Here is a 16,628-nt window from a genome sequence, read left to right on the forward strand (position 1 = left end):
GAAATAAAACGACCGAACACGGATTTTTACCCGAACATACAGTAAAGTGTCCGTGTCCGTGTTCGGGTACAAAAAATCCAATTATTCGGTACGAACACGAATAATACAGTCCGTGTTCGCTCAACACTACTGGTTAGCATTAATAATTCACATAATAACCAAGCATACTTGTTGTGTACAATTGGTTTGATGTTAGTACTTTCTGAGTTACTGACTTGGAAGAAACATGCAAAACTAGCAAAGTTATAGCGGAGTCAGAATTCCTAAACTGCATAGTAGTCAGTTACTCCAAAATTACTGAAGACATTGGATCAGCATGCAATCAGGCAACTAGAATGTTTGGGCTAGTTATGGCATTCTATGTATTTCTTAATACAGATTTCCTTTAACCACCTGCCAACCAGCCGCCGTAGTTTTACTGCAGCAGGTCGACTCTGTTACACAAAACTACGTACTTGTACTTCTCTATGTGTAGCAGATAGTGGGGGGTGCTCCCGCTCCGCTGATTGGCTAGAGGGAGAGCTAATCAGCTGGTCGGGTGGACGCAATGCGGGCACCCACGATTGCTCCTCATGGAGACAGAATGGCGGTCTACCGATGTAAACACGGCAGAAAAGTGTTATGTCAGTGATGAACACAGGGATTCTATGTTCCTCCTTTTTAGGAGCACAGGTCTCTGTATTCATCCAGTGATTACAACCCCTACACAGTTAGAAAGCACCCCCTAGGTACACATTTAACCCTTTGATCGCCCCTGGTGTTAACCCCTTCCCTGCCAGTGTAATTAGTACAGTGCATTTTTTTTTTAGCACTGATTACTGTAGTAATATCACTGGTCCCCCTAAAAGTGTCAAAAGTGTCAGTTAAATGTCCGATTTGTCCGCTGCAATGTCGTAGTCAGACTAAAAATCGCTGATCGCCACCATTATTAGTAAAAAAATAAATAAAAATGACATAAATCTATCCCCTAGTTTGTAGATGGGATAACTTTTACGAAAACCAATCAATATACACTTATACACCAATATTACATATTGGCCTAAATTGATGAAAACATTTTTTTTTCTTGGTAATGCTTTAAAGCAGAATGTAAAAAAAAAAAATATATATTGTTTTATTTCCAGAATTGTCGCTCTTTTTTTTTGTTTATAGCGAAAAAAATAAAAAACGCAGAGGTGATCAAATACCACCTAAAGAAAATTCTATTTGTGGGAAAAAAGGACATCAATATTATTTGGGTACAGCGTTGCACGACCGCGCAATTGTCAGTTAAAGTAAGGCAGTGTCATATCGCAAAAAATGACCTGGTCATTAAGGGGGTAAATCCTTCCGGAGGTGAAGTGGTTGCAATGTATTCTTTCAGATGTGTTGTGAGTAGATTAACATGTGACAGCACATATATTTTCTTTTGTGTTTTGTTACTTCCCCGCCATCCTGAGGTCCCCTACATCGCTGTCTACATGTTTTGAGAGCAGGGAATAGGAATATCCCACCCAGTGCTTGGGTGATTTACTAGCATTGACACACAAGGTCTATGCTGTACAACGTTTTACGAGAATGGTTTGCACGTGCATTGCAACTTTTATAAACATTAGAGAACACTTAATTGCTGGTTTAAAAATACAGTTTTCCTAAGGCATGCTCATTGACATTTGTAAACTGTCAAATAATTAATTTATCTTTATATAGGACAAAAAAAAAAAACATTATGTACATCAACATAAAGACATTTTCGTTTTGGAAGAAATACATTTTATGTTTGTTGAATATTGCAGCTTGTCAGACTCTAACATTCTAATTTGATCACATGTCAAACTGTCTTTGTGATTAATGTGTGTGGCTTTATTTGTTATTGTCACCTAAATTTTCCCGACAGGCAATTGAATAAATGAATTTTGGAAAATGTAATAATGCTGAGTTTCATGTACTGTATGTGATTTTTTTAAGAGAATCTGACATTCAAAACAATATACAGCATTAATGTTTCAGACTAACTAAAATTTTAAAGGAACTTGTGAGGGATTCTCAACTCCCAATTCTGCTTCCCAACCTTGAGAGTGGACACCTCCAAGAGCCTGGTTGCTTCCTTAGTTGGTTCTTATTGTGCCTCAAAACCTCTGCACCCCCAAAACTCAGAGCACAAAGAGCTAACACCGATTCCTGGTTGTGCTCCTGGCACATCTTCTCCCACCTTTTGTCCTTTTCCACTGGACAGCAGTGGGTGGGAGGGAACATATTAGTATGTAAGAACCTTATACAGGTTTCCTTTTTATTGGCTGAATAGCAAATAGCACTTACAGTATTGTATAGTACAGTGTTGTAATTAAAATCCTTTTTTAAAGTTTTGGATAGAGAGGGATTAGAACCCCTGTGTATTTGTATTGCTGTCTGTGCCCCCGTTAAGGAGATCCAGCCTCTCTATTTGTCCTGTTTACCATTATCATTCAAAGTGAAAGGAAAAGAAAATCCCACATTTTGGGTTGTCCCCAGAAAAGTAAAACACTAGTTCTGATAACCCTGGTGACACTCCCGGACTTCCTCATTTTGGATGGATTTCCACTTTCTGTTTTGGCTATACGACAGGAAGTAAAAGGAGATCTTCTCAATGGGACACAGATGGCAAGGAAAAAAAACTGAGGTTATAACCCTCCCTTACTCTATCCAAAAATAAAATGCTATTAGTTACCCTTTAAAGTTATTAGTGCTTCTAAACCCTTAAACTAACCTAAATTAGCATTATTTATTTTGCCATATGTAAATAGAATCTAGAAATATGGCAATGTAGTCCTTGCATTGTACACATACTGCCTGCACTGTGACAACTACAGGTTTGATTCGTATATTATATGTGATATTGCATGAGAAAATGCCATATCAAGGCGTATCACCAAGCTTATTGCTCACTTAGTTATCACTGGGAAATAACAGTACTATTAATAAATCAAAGGATATTTTCCTTGAATATTTAGCACATAATTTGCAAAGATCTAAGATACCAGGCATGGTGTCTAGAGTGCTAAAAATGTGTAATATCACTATATTTTGTTAGGGATCACAATAAAAAACAGCAAACCCCAGTAACTGCTACTTATGGCCAAGCTAGCTGGTATCATCATTTTAAAGGAACCACAATGGCTCCAGCCATGAGATGCTGATGTCTTTGGAATATCAGAGGAGGTATGAGGTGTTTTTTTTTTTTTTTTTTATAAGCCACCTGACAAATAGGTTGCATCCTTATCTCTGGTGAATTGGTAAAAACAGCAAAAGTGTCTGTTAGGCTCCTTATCTACCTATAGCAGAAAAAAGGAGAACAAAATCTCATCCTTGTTAATTTAATTAACAGTCTACCTAGTAGAAGTCACATTTAAACAGACTTGCAATGCTGAAGCTTACAAACTGAGGAAACAACTTGGATGAGTTGCAAAACATCTTTATAAATGAGACCTTTATAAATGAGAACTTTTCCAGATAGAATAGTCTTTAAAAACCCTAATTAGCCAAAAAATAAAGTTCTGCCTTCTATATCCTTTACCAGGTTTCTCTTTTTAGCAAAAATCCTACCGATGGCACCAATAAAATAAACACTTGTTCTCTTCACCCTAGCTGGGGAAAGGTTGTAAATGTGCTGAGAATTCTAAAACGAAGGCTTTCCGGGATTCCCTCCCTTCATTATTCACATAAGTTCCTTAATAATAAACACACTATTCAAGTCTACTTTCTGCTCATGACTTTAATAAAAAGTAAAACCTTGTATTCAAGAAAACCCTACCACAATTACAAGGGTAATTTTCTTCCTTGATGCATTGCCTCATTTCCAAGAGGCCATTACCTTGGGATATCAATAAGCAACAGTTAATTTGTCTTTGAAATGTTTGCCATATTCTTTGCTATTGTTCCTATATAACCTCTGCTGAATTTATATGTTTTAATTTTCACAAACTTGAAAATTAGTAGAGAAACTATTGGAATGCTAAAATGAGCTGATAATGAAAAACGACATGATTTATGTACTTTTATTAGTTATCAATACAGAATATTTTAGCAACGTGATTTCATCTTGTAGACCGCCATAATAATGCACACTATCTCTCTGTAGCAGGACCATCTAGAATTTTTTTCTGGCAATGGTTTGAGGCAGGGAAGCAGGGGCATAACATGGGCAGGACAGCAGGGAGATAACAAGGGCCGGGCTGAAAGGTAACCCACAGTACTCAATCATTGAAGAATAGGAGTTGTCTGTCAAACACAGTATATGCTGTAGTCCACAGAGAAGACAGGTTTGCTGCAGGCTAAATTATGCACAGATGAGTCTATTCCACAACAAAAACATCAGAGAAGATGGAAAGTCTGAAGAGGGAGGGCAACAGGTGCTCAAAAAAAAGTTTCTTAAATTGGATTTTTTGAGTCAGTGTTCTTGGTCTTCACTTCGCTTCTGAAATGGTATAAGCCAACTGCTGGAGAAGCTGCATATTGTCATTGGCAAGAAATAACATATCTTACACCTGACAAATCCATGTTTCATTTTCTTTGCAACCTGTTTTTTTTTTGTTTTATTATTAAAGAAAGTCAATGTACAAAGGGGACAGTGTACAGACAGATTACATGGGCTGGGGCCCCAATCAAAAAGGAGCAATGAAGGTACAGTAACAGCATCATTACAGATACAATGAATACCACCCCAAAATTATGTGCACCCCAAGATTATGTGATATCTCACCCAAATGACCATACAGTTACATAAAGTTGGAAACAGGGATAACCCTATTCATAGGCACATATATCCCCAGTACAAAAGAAAAGGAAGAAAAGAAAATAACAGGGGAAAGAGAGGGGGGACATAGTCATCACATCAGACCACAGGGCCAAAAAGACAAGAAGAACAAAAAGAAACTAGAGGGTAGAAAATGGAGATAAGACAAAGAGAGAGAAAAGAGGAAGAAAAAGAAGAGAGAGGAGGGGAGAAAACCCAGAGAAGGCTGGTGCCTTGTCAAATCACCCTAAGAGGACTAGGGAGGAGTGCCAATCAAAAGGAGACTTACAGATCTATATGGACGTATGTAGCCCATGGCTCCCATATCTTCATAAATATAGGCATTGAGTCAGTAAATTTACTTGCCAAATGCTCATTAAGCATGATCCAGGAAACTTTGCGCCTAAGCACTGGAGGAAATAAGAGATCCTGGAAGAATCTAAAAGTTTCTGATGCCCGCATCTTCAGTTGGGACTTGCAGTGTGTTAAAGTAAAGGAGGGGTGAGGAAGCGCCCAATGCCATAGAGACCCTTATTGAGCCACCAGTGTAAGGCTTCAGGATCTTGTCCAGGAGGGAAGGCAGGATTATTAAAAAGATGAGCTAGTGGAGAGAAGGGTGAGACCAAGTTGGGATTGTCCCAGACTTTATCCCATACTGCCAGCGAGTTAGACAAGGTGGAGACAAGGATATGATGTCTATTCCTACTGGGCTGCCATTTAGGGAAATCTAGTGGAATTGCAGTAGTCACCATATTCTCCATGGCAACCCATTCAGATTTTTCCCCCTGGAAATATATTACCGAAAGTTGGGCTATCTGGGCTGATTGATAGTACAGCATGAGGTGTGGTAAACCAAGGCCCCCCCTTCGTTTTATGGGTAGAGTACTTGCTTAGAAGCCCTGCGATTCTTGCCATGCCACACAAATTGAATAAGCTTGGATTGGAATTTTACTAGGTCTTCATCTAACTAACAGTATCGGTAGGTAGTTAAAGTAATACAATAAGCATGGTAAAATTGTCATTTTTATGGAGTAAATTTTGCCTAAACAGGACAGACCACTCAGGTTCTCCTTTAATTTTTTTTTATAGAGGGGTGGGTAATTAATCTAAGTAAGGGATGAAATCAGATTTCCAATGGAATGGGAAAGCTGCTTGAAGGCGAGACACTAGATCTGGCAGGAGATTCACATTTATCGCTAGCGATTTGCTATCATTAACTCTCAATCCCGAGACTTCTCCAAACTGATGCAACAATCAAAGTACATTAGGCAGGGGGATCAAAGGTGATGTTACAAACAAGAGCAAATCATTAGCTAACAAGGCACATTTATGAGTTTGATTCCCACATATACGCCATGAATGTTCTGGTCAGATCTTATAGCAATTGCCAGAAGTTCCATAGCCATGAGATAAATAAGCGGGCGAAAGTGGACACTCTTGCCTCTTTCCGCGAGAAATAGGGATCAGATCTTAGTAAAAGCCATGCAGAGGAACCTTCGCTATCAGAGATGAGTATAGAGATCGCAAAACCATCATAAGGTGATCACCATAACCCCAAGCGCCCTGCAATTCGAACATATAGGACCAAGAAACTAAATCAAAAGCTTTCTTAAGATCAATGGAGAGTAACATGCCCTCCTGACGCGAATTTCCCAACCAACCTGAGTGCAAAAGCTAAACGATGTTAACTGCTCAACGGATTTGGTCTGGGTCTGGTCTGCCAGGGATGAACCCCACCTGATCTTTATGAACATATGCATTAATAAAAGAAGCAAATTTATTACCTAAAATTTAAGTGGGGCGCTTCATATCATGGTTGATAAGTGAGATTGGTCTGTAATTTTCAACATTCCCCCGGGTCCTTACCTGGCTTAGGTATAACTGATATTTATGCCAATTCAAGTCGTCATTCAAGGAATGGCCAGAGAAGGGAACACAAATACATAGTCTATCCTGGAATATATCTGATGGTGATGAAAAGTCCCGTGTGGAGGGGTGTTTTTCTCACCAGGAATCAATCAAATTAAGAGATTGCAGTAGTTTTGCTAGACGAAAACTAGCTTTCGGGGTACGACGAAATCTCTGACCTGATGGCTTAGAGGAGTCAACACTGAAATCCAAAGCTAGAATGGAGTCACCTCCGCATTGAACCTTGCCCCCAAAATGGGAGGCTAGGGATCAGAACATAGTCGTTAAATATGAGGCTTGACCTTTAGTAGGGGCGTAGCATGACAGAAAAATGTCAGGGACAGGGAATCGCCTATATGACCTTTGATCAGGCGATAGCAGCCTTCAGGGTCCCTGATCTCTTTAATAAGGAAGAATGGAACATGTTTGTCAAATAATATAGCCACCTCTTTTTTCGTAGCCGCATTGGTTGTAAAAAATAAGGGAAACTGTTTATGAAGAAAGGAGGATTTATAGGAAGAAGGTAAGTGCACTCCTGAAGAAGCACTATGTCTGCCTGTTGGGAAAGATAATGCTGAAATGCATTTCAGCATTTCACAGGCGAGTTAAGGCCCTGTACATTGTGTGAAATAAGTCTAAACATGGGGGTTTTAACGGTAGCCTTGGAGCACAGTCAAACCGGACAGAGAGCGATCTGATCAGCTCCTATTTACCATTACCAGGATCCTGGGATACTAGGGGAGAACACCTAGAGCTCAATGGAAGGACTACCAAAGGGGCCAATGTCAGGAATATCTGGGTTTCCTCAAGATAAAGAAAAGAGCAGAGAAGAGAAAGACAACATTAAGCACACAAGACATATAAAATTTATGTCAAAATATCTGTGATGGAACCGACCCACACTGTGCTTAAGTGCTTTCTTCAGTATACCGCTTCCTCCAGTCTTGAACATAGATATCAGATATTATAACTGCATAACATACAAGACTAGCCGACAAATAGCTTGTATGAGATCTGGAACCCTTTATTGAACAAACTAACACAGAATATATATCCCACAGGAGGACATCTTTCTCCTTATCATATTACCCTAACAATACAAAATGTAGCCAGAAACAAAATTAACATGCGCTAATTAACTAGTCACTTAACCCTGCCTGGATGACTAGACTAATCGGCCCCTACAACAGTGAATACAGAGGACACATTTTTACAAGTATAAACACATCCTACAAGGGTTTGCTAACCGAGACAATAGGTTTTCCAATTAACAATTACCATGGCATCCACATCCAAGCAAAGCTTTGATTAATCAGGAATTGCAGACAGCATGGCAAAGGTCTACAAAAGGCTATATGGCAAAGCTCATACAATGTCCCCATTCTCAGTGTCCATTAGATAGCTGTCCATAATTTTCTCGGTCACCCTATGTCCCTAAAGGACACAGGGTGACTTACACATAAGAGGGGCATGGGGAGCTGAAACAAGGATCTCCCAACCTCTCCAAGGGAAGCTGGGATCCACGGGCCCCCCACCCAAAGTGACTCCCCTCACAATATCCAAATGAAAAAAGGGTCCACAGGGGACAAACAGATGTCTGTAAAATCAGACTCAACAAGAAGAAAACCTGTGCAGTGAGTCAGAGAGGGAGCATGTGAACCAGCCCAAAGCCCAGCTTAGCCAGCCCAAAACCATACGAGCAAAACCATATATCACAACATAGAACATTCTGGAAATGAAATAAAGTAAAGTAGCTCTCTCCAACCCACAGTTCTCAAAAAAAAAAAAAAAAAAAGGAAAAGGGTAAAAAAGTAGGGCCATCAGCCCTAGGGTCAAGGAAACTTGTATAAAAAAAAAAAAACTGCAGAAAACTGGGAATGAACAACGCAGAGAGGCAGAGTTAGCCAAAGTGCAAATCGCCTGTTCTCATTGGTAAAGAGAAACAGACTTCGATAAAGTCCCATAAAGGCCATGGGCCTGTGTAAAGTAGCAATTGAGGACATCAATCATCATGTAGAGGGGGATGTCCTGGATGCTCAGGAGTGTTGTCTGTGCCCCAGAGGTGAGATTGGGCGATCCGGAGGCGCTTCATCAGGGTGAAGAGGCATGTTGTTTGGAGGACACTACTAGCTTTCGAAAAAATGAAGCTGAGAAGAACCAGTAGTCATTTCCCATCGATGAAGTTAGAGAAAGCATAGGCACTTTTCTCAGGGTAAGTTAAGCCAAAATGCGAAGGATCACTAGTACTTTATAGCTTCACGTGAGAGGGCCTGAAGCAATAATTTGGAGGGTGAGATATCAGCAAAGATTTGTATCTTGTGCCCTAGGATAAATTCTCATTGTCCCTGGAGGTCTTCATCACCTTTTCTCTTACAGCGTAATAGTGAGGTTTAACTATTATGTCACGAGGTAGGCCATCTGATCGAGGAGCCCTATGGGCCCTATCAAGCTTACGGCGATGCTCTGGAAGATCTGGGAAAAAGTCCTTGAAAAAAGGAGCGTACTGCCGACTCAAAATCTTTCACCAACTCCAGAACACCTCTAATATGGAATATTATAGTGCTTGGACAGATTTTCCAAATCATCAATTTTTGCAAGGGCACCTTCTAGAATATATTGAAGGTCCTGAATTAGTTGGATATGCTGATTTGTGCATATGGTGGATTGCAGTTTAGTTTCCACTACTTCAATGTGAGTACCCAAGCCCTGAATGTCTGCTTTCATATCTGAAATAATTTGGGCAGCTGTTCTGGCTAAGCCCAGTTCCAATAGGTCAGAAACTTTTTCCAGCAGCAAATAAGCTAGGAAGGAGGGGGGGTTTGGTGGAGGTTGTCAGCGGTGAAGATGGTAAATCAGGGCTAGGGATCTGCAGGCGTGGCTGGGAATCAAGGAGATCATCAAGGGTATGTGCCAGCAGGGATTCAGTAGAATCCGGAGAGTCCCTGGGAGCCAGGTGGTCAGAAGCCTGGGGGAGTAGATACTGGGAGCATTCAGCCTAGTCTTCCATCCCCTCTACAGCTGCAGGGCCTGGTGTACCCCTTGGGTGTGTCTGTTGTGGAAGTGCGGCAGCCACCTTGGGAGTGGGCAGTCAGCAGCACCTGGGACCAGGCTTTGCGGTCATCGCCACCAACCATAAGAATTGCCGCCGGGTCCCCTGGGGCAGATGATGTGGCAGAGGTGGGAGAGAGGCCGCTATATAGGCTGGAATGGGCTGAAGTCGGTGGCCCTGGAGAGGAGCTACCCGGTCATGCACCCATTTTGCCAGAGCCCGGGCATGTTTCATTTTTAGCCACACAATATAAAGAACCTACCAGACCTTTATCAGCTGGGACTTATTTGGGGGGAATTTAAAAAGGGCATGACAGACACCCTTTAAAAGTCTGCCAGGGTACAGCACCAAAAGGGCTGGTCCTTGAGCCAAATTCATGTACCTGTCAAGAGATACACTGAACACTCCTTCCTCACCAACAGGCAGTGGGTGGATCCAGAGCTGCTTTTTTGTCCAATAGCAGGTTTCAAATCTGCCCGCTGTCAATCAAAAGTAAAACCAGCAACTGTTGAGACAAGGAACACTTTGGTCAGTGCTGTGTAACCTGAAACATAGTGTAGAGAGTGCAAGAGTCAGTAACAAACAAGACAGAGTGCAGCAGTCAGGAGGAGACCCCATTCGCATCATAGTCCTTTCTTACATCAGATTCCCCAGCGTATTCTCTTACACCAGAGTCCCCAGCATTCCACCTTACATCATTGGCCCCACCTACATCAGGATCTCTAGTATTCCCCCTTACATCAGAGTCCTCAGCATTCCCCAAGGCAGAAGCTGGGAGCTAAAACATTAGGAGGCAGAGCAGGCCAGAAGGAGGAGGTTCCATCCTCCTCCTTTGAATGCGGGAGCCTGGAGCATGTAATTTGTAGTTTTGACTCTGGGACAGCCCTAACAATGCACAACCAGTTGATGACAGTGGAGGGCGGCTATGGATAGAAATAGAACCTGGAGAATACAGGTGAAACCCATGGGTTATTTTCAAAGACAATTTCTCCCATCCATAGATTTTTATGGTGAAATCAGGGTGTATCCTACAAAACTCTCCTTGAAAATATATGTGGTGATAATGTGAAAGCTCTAGGACCTGCCAATGTGTCTCAGAATTTTTTGTAGACACATAATGGGGACATGTCTTTTTTTTTTCTTTTTGTGGGTTTGAATTGGTGTATCCTCTAAGGGTGGCGATCTCTGTAAGAGTCTCCTGGTGCAGAAGGTTAATTGGATTTTTAGGTTGAGTTTTGGGATTTCTCTCGGCTTAAACCACTGCTGGGATGTCAATTTGTATTTATAAAAGCCTTATAGCTTTATTTGTTTATTTATGCCTATTCTTGCTGTTCATTGAAATTTGTACTCACATGTTTTTTGGTTGCTATATCTGTTTTTTACTGTTTAAGATATTTAAGTATAGTTTTTAAACATTCACAGGTGTATGCTAATTATTACACTTCTACCTAAACAACAGGATTGGCATAATAATGAAGTGGCTTCATCAGTCAGTCCCACTAAAACTGCCTTGCTTTTTGGAGCTGTATATTTAATAATAAGCACAATTTTGAGATGACCTATGTTGTGTGCAGGATTTCCTTTGGAGGATTGCTTTGCATAGGGGCTTACAGAAGTCATGAACCTAGCACTGGTGTTTCCCTGTAGCCTGACCAGTATGAGGAGGTAGAGCGGTGTCACTTTGTTTCACCTCCTTGACAGTGGCCAACACTCCCTGGGTGAAAGGTTAATTGCCCAGGATGGAGTTTCCAGACTGATCACTTTTTATTTTAGGTGCAGTCTACATATGTCCAAATACCAACATCATTTAATTTTCATCTCTGAAGATGAAAAAAATTATGTAATAAAAAACTTTGCATCTAAAATTCTTCCACTCTGAATCCCAAATGGCTTGTCAACATACATGGATTAGTACCTACCCATAGCAGTCTGTGGAAACAATTTTTGTTTTGTACCAGAGACAGCCAGGTTAACCTTAACTGCCAAAGCAACTACACTATTTTCCTTTCTGCTCTTGATAAATTAGCTCTTCTGTATGTTTACTTTAATAGCTAGCCAAAAACAATATCAGTAAATAAGTTTTAAAGTCCCGAATCTCTGGACTTAAATCTTTGCTGTTGCACACAATAAAAGCATGCCCTTTCCCTTTTGTATGCCTCTATGCAGCCATTAGTCACCCCATCCTTGTTTTCTTTTGCCAGTATTGATTCAGCCAGTGCAGGTTTATCTCTTGGTTGCTGAACTCATCTGAATCTTTCCTAAATTAAACTTTCCTAGATGTGTTCTACTGTTATCAGCAGTTATTTTCTATTTCATTCTGCAAAATCGGCAAGATCATGTCTAATATATTAGATTACACCATGATTCAGTAACAACTGTAATTTTTTTTTTTTTTTTTTATTATATTTTTACTATTTTTGATTTAATAATGTACACCACTGAAAACACTGGCTAGCTGCACAGACCTGGAGATCCTTTTAAAGAGTCATTTCCTTACAGTTTACAGATTTGATATTGGTGCTGCGGCCGCACAGATCGATGTTCCAAAACCACAATTTCACCTAAGCTGATCCATGAAAAGCCTGCCCAAATAACGGATTAGAAAAATGACTGCCTGCAAAAGGCTAAAAATTGCATCCCTAAATTAGATTTATTTGTGCATGACCTGATATTGCCTCAAGTTTAAGGCATTCAATGAATCATTTCCAAACTGGATTAGGTATGAAAAATATTATTATTGGATATGGGATTTACATTAGTGGGGACACAAAACTGAAGACAATTCATGTAGACGTTTACCTTGAATAGACTTGAAAGTACTTAAGGTGATTGTAACTGTATTGAAAATACTGCAAGAAATATGGAACTCTGCATTTACTGGTAGGAAATATTGCGGGGGAATTAAGTCCTCACAGTTCCAGGATACACATTTCAAGTCGGTATCTCTAGGACGTTATTCCCTCTTCTCTCAATTTCTAAATTTTAAGACAGTTTACAAACTTCTGCTGTACTGATAGGTTGTCAAAAAAGACTGTCCTGGCTCTATCTCACATCACGATTTTGCTGTCTATATGAAGGCAAACACTTCTCAAACATTTACAAAAAGGAGTAAATTGTTTCCTCTTTTTTGTAACTTCTGCTGAAAACTTTTGTAACAGCAATAATCTTGTCCATTCAAATGACTGCAGGAGTCTTCCTATATGTGGCAAGGAATGACAATTGTTCCTGAAAATTAAATATTTCTTTAACCACTTCCATACCGAGTCATAGTAATATGACGTCGGCATGGTGGTTGTACGGATCCGGGCGGGCGTCATATGACGTCCGCCCGCTCTAGCTGCTACTGCGCGCCCCTGGGGGCACGCAGCGCAGCGATCGGGGGTGAGGCTCGTCCCTCGGACATAGCCCATCCCTGATCAAGGTAAACAGCCAATAGAAATTGGCTGTTTACCACGTGATCGGCTGTGTCAATCACAGCCGATCACATGAGCGGCTCCAGCACGAGCCGCTCGTTCTCTCTGCAATGCGCGCCCCCGGGGGCGCGCAGAGCAGCGATCGGGGACGAGGCTCATCCCTCGGACAGAGTCGATCCCCGATCTAGGTAAAGAGCCAATGAAATTGGCGCTTTACCACGTGACCGGCTGTGTCCAATCACAGCCGGTCACAAATGTCAACAGAGAACACGGTAACTAGCTGTCACCGTGTTCTCCTCCTCACACACTGATCCTGTGTGAGGAAGAGAGTGTGGTAACAGCTAGTTACCGATTACAGTGCACCCCAAACACACTGATTTCCCCCCCCCCCCCAATAAAGAGCACCTGTCACTAGCCCATCAAAGTACCCGAGTACCTGTCACCAGCCCATCAGGTACTCTGATGACAGGTACTCGGGTACTCTGATGGGCTGGTGACTGGTATTCAGGTACTCTGATGACAGGTACTCGGGTACTCTGATGACAGGTACTCGGGTACTCTGATGACAGGTACTCGGGTACTCTGATGACGGATACTCGGGTACTCTGATGACGGATACTCGGGTACTCTGATGACAGGTACTCGGGTACTCTGATGACGGATACTCGGGTACTCTGATGACGGATACTCGGGTACTCTGATGACGGATACTCGGGTACTCTGATGACGGATACTCGGGTACTCTGATGACAGGTACTCGGGTACTCTGATGACAGGTACTCGGGTACTTTGAGTACCTGTCAACGGAGTATCCGTCATCAGAGTACCTGAGTACCTGTCACCTACCCATCAGAGTACCCGAGTACCTTCCACCTGCTCATCAGAGTACCTGACGCCTGAAGTACCTGAGTACTTGCCGCCTGCTCATCAGTACCCATCACTACTCATCAGTACCTATCACGTATCAGTACTGATCATCAGTACCCATCAGTACAGTATCACCTATCAGTATCAGTACTACTCATCAGTACCTATCACCTGCCTGTCACCTGCCCATCAGAGTACCCGAGTACCTGTCACCTGCCTATCGGAGTACCCGAGTACCTGCCACCTGCTCATCAGTAGCAGAGTACCTGTCACCTGCCTGTCACCTGCCCAACAAAGTACCCGAGTACCTGTCGCCCTTCATACAGCCACCATGTCTAAGTCCAAAAAGGTTTATATACGTCCTCCGTTTAAACCTAAATACCGGTGTTATGGCAGCAGATAGCTGCCATAACCCTGGTATTTTTTTAAACGGTGGACGGTTGGCTTTCCGATAAGGGTGGTCCCAGCAGCGGATTCGCCGTGGGATCACCCTTCCAGGATGGCGGAAGAGGTGCCCCCCCCCTCCCGCCGCGTCCGGTCCTTTTCCCCGCTTACCGGACCCACCGACAGCGGGGAAAACGATCCGGTCCCGGATCCTCACAGACAGGATGTTGAGTGAGGGCAAGCTTGCCCTCACTTGACTCTATGGTCTTGGAGGACCGGAGCTACGGAAAATGTTGTTGCCTAGCAACCGGTTTAAAAGGTCCTTTTTTTTTTTTTTTTCATTTTATATAATAATTTTTTTTTCTTTTTTTTTTTCTATCTTTTAGTGTACTTGTGAGATCTGAGGACTTTTTGACCCCAGATCTCACAAAAAAGAGGTCCTGTCGTGCCTTTTTCTATTACAAGTAATGTTTACATTTCTTGTAATAGAAATAAAAATGATCCATTTTTTTTTTTTTTGTTAAACGGTGTAAAAATAAAAAATAAATAAAATAAATAGTAAAAAAAAAAAAAAATTAAAGCACCCTGTCCCCGTTAGCTCGCGCGCAGAAGCGACGCATACGGAAACCCCGCCCACATATGTAAACGGTGTTCAAACCACACATGTGAGGTATCGCCGCGATCGTTAGAGCAAGGGAAATAATTTGAGCCCTAGACCTCCTCTGTAACTCAAAGATGGCAACCTGTAGAAATTTTTAAATTGTCGCCTATGGGGATTTTTAAGTACCAAAGTTTGTCGCCATTCCGTGAGCGTGCGCAATTTTGAAACATAACATGTTGGGTATCTATTTACTCGGCGTAACATTATCTTTCACATTATGGAAAAAAATTGGGCTATCTTTACTGGTTTCTTATTTTTTAATTAAAAAAAGTGAATTTTTTCCCAAAAAATTGCGTTTGGAAGACCGCTGCGCAAATACGGTGTGATAAAAAATATTGCAATAATCTCCATTTTAATCTCTAGGGTCTCTGCTAAAAAAAAATATATAATGTTTGGGGGTTCTAAGCAGTTTTCTAGCAAAACAATTGATTTTAGCTTGTAAACACCAAATGTCAAAAATAGGCCTAGGCAAGTGGCTAGGATGCACGACGATGCTCCTTGGATGTTGGGCCCCTCTATATTGCTAGGCTGTGAAAAAGTCTCACACATGTGGTATTGCCATACTCAGAAGGAGTGGCAGAATATATTTTGGGGTGTCATTTTTGCTGTGTACATGCTATGTGTTAGGAATATCCTATAAATTGCCAACTTTGTGTAAAAAAAAAAAGTTTTAATTTTTTTCCCACATTTTCCAAAAACCTGTGGAAAAAAATGATATGTTCAAACGACCCATAATGCCTCATAGAATATACGTTGGAGTGTTTGCTTTCCAAAATGGGGTCATTTTGTGGACTTTTCCATTGTATTGGTGCTCTAGGGCCTTGAAAAGTGTGATAGGTAGTAAGAAAGTTTTATGTGTATTTATGCTCCTAGAACGCCTGAAGGTGCTTCTTGGACATGGAGCCTCTTTTTGTGGCCAGGCTGTGTAAAAGTCTCACACATGTGGTATCGCCATACTCGGAAGGAGTAGCAGTATGTATTTTTGGGTGTCATTTTTGCTGTGTACATGCTATGTGTTAGAAATAGCTTATAAATTGACAACTTTGTGGGAAAAAAAAAGAAAAAAAAAATTTTTTTCTTCATTTTCCCAAGAATTGTGGGAAAAAATTACAACTTCAAAAAACCCACCATGCCTCTTACTAAATACCTTGGACTGTCTACTTTACAAAAAGGGGTCATTTGGGCGGTATTTGTACTGTCCTGACATTTCAGGGCCTCAAGAAAGGAGATAGGCAGTCAGTACATCTGGTGTGATCAATTTTCAGTAATTGGTACCATAGCTTCTAGACTCAATAACTTTCACACAGACTAAATAATATACACTAATTTGGGTTAATTTTACCACAGACATGTAGCAGTATACATTTTGGCCCAAATGTATGAAGAAAAAACTGAATTTTTGTAAAATCTTACCTGTAAAATTCCTTTCTCTGAGTCCTCCGACAGTCGCCGCCTCTTCATATTCGTCACATATGGGGTATTAGACTTTGCTCCGAAGGAGTAGCTAGGCAACAGAATATGTTAACATTAAAGCATTTAACATATCCCACCCTCAAGGGGTGGTCCCCTCAGTCAATACCCTCCTACTTCCTGCAA

Source organism: Pelophylax lessonae (genome assembly GCF_965119305.1).
Source record: "Pelophylax lessonae genome assembly, chromosome: 3".
NCBI classification, from domain to species: domain Eukaryota; kingdom Metazoa; phylum Chordata; class Amphibia; order Anura; family Ranidae; genus Pelophylax; species Pelophylax lessonae.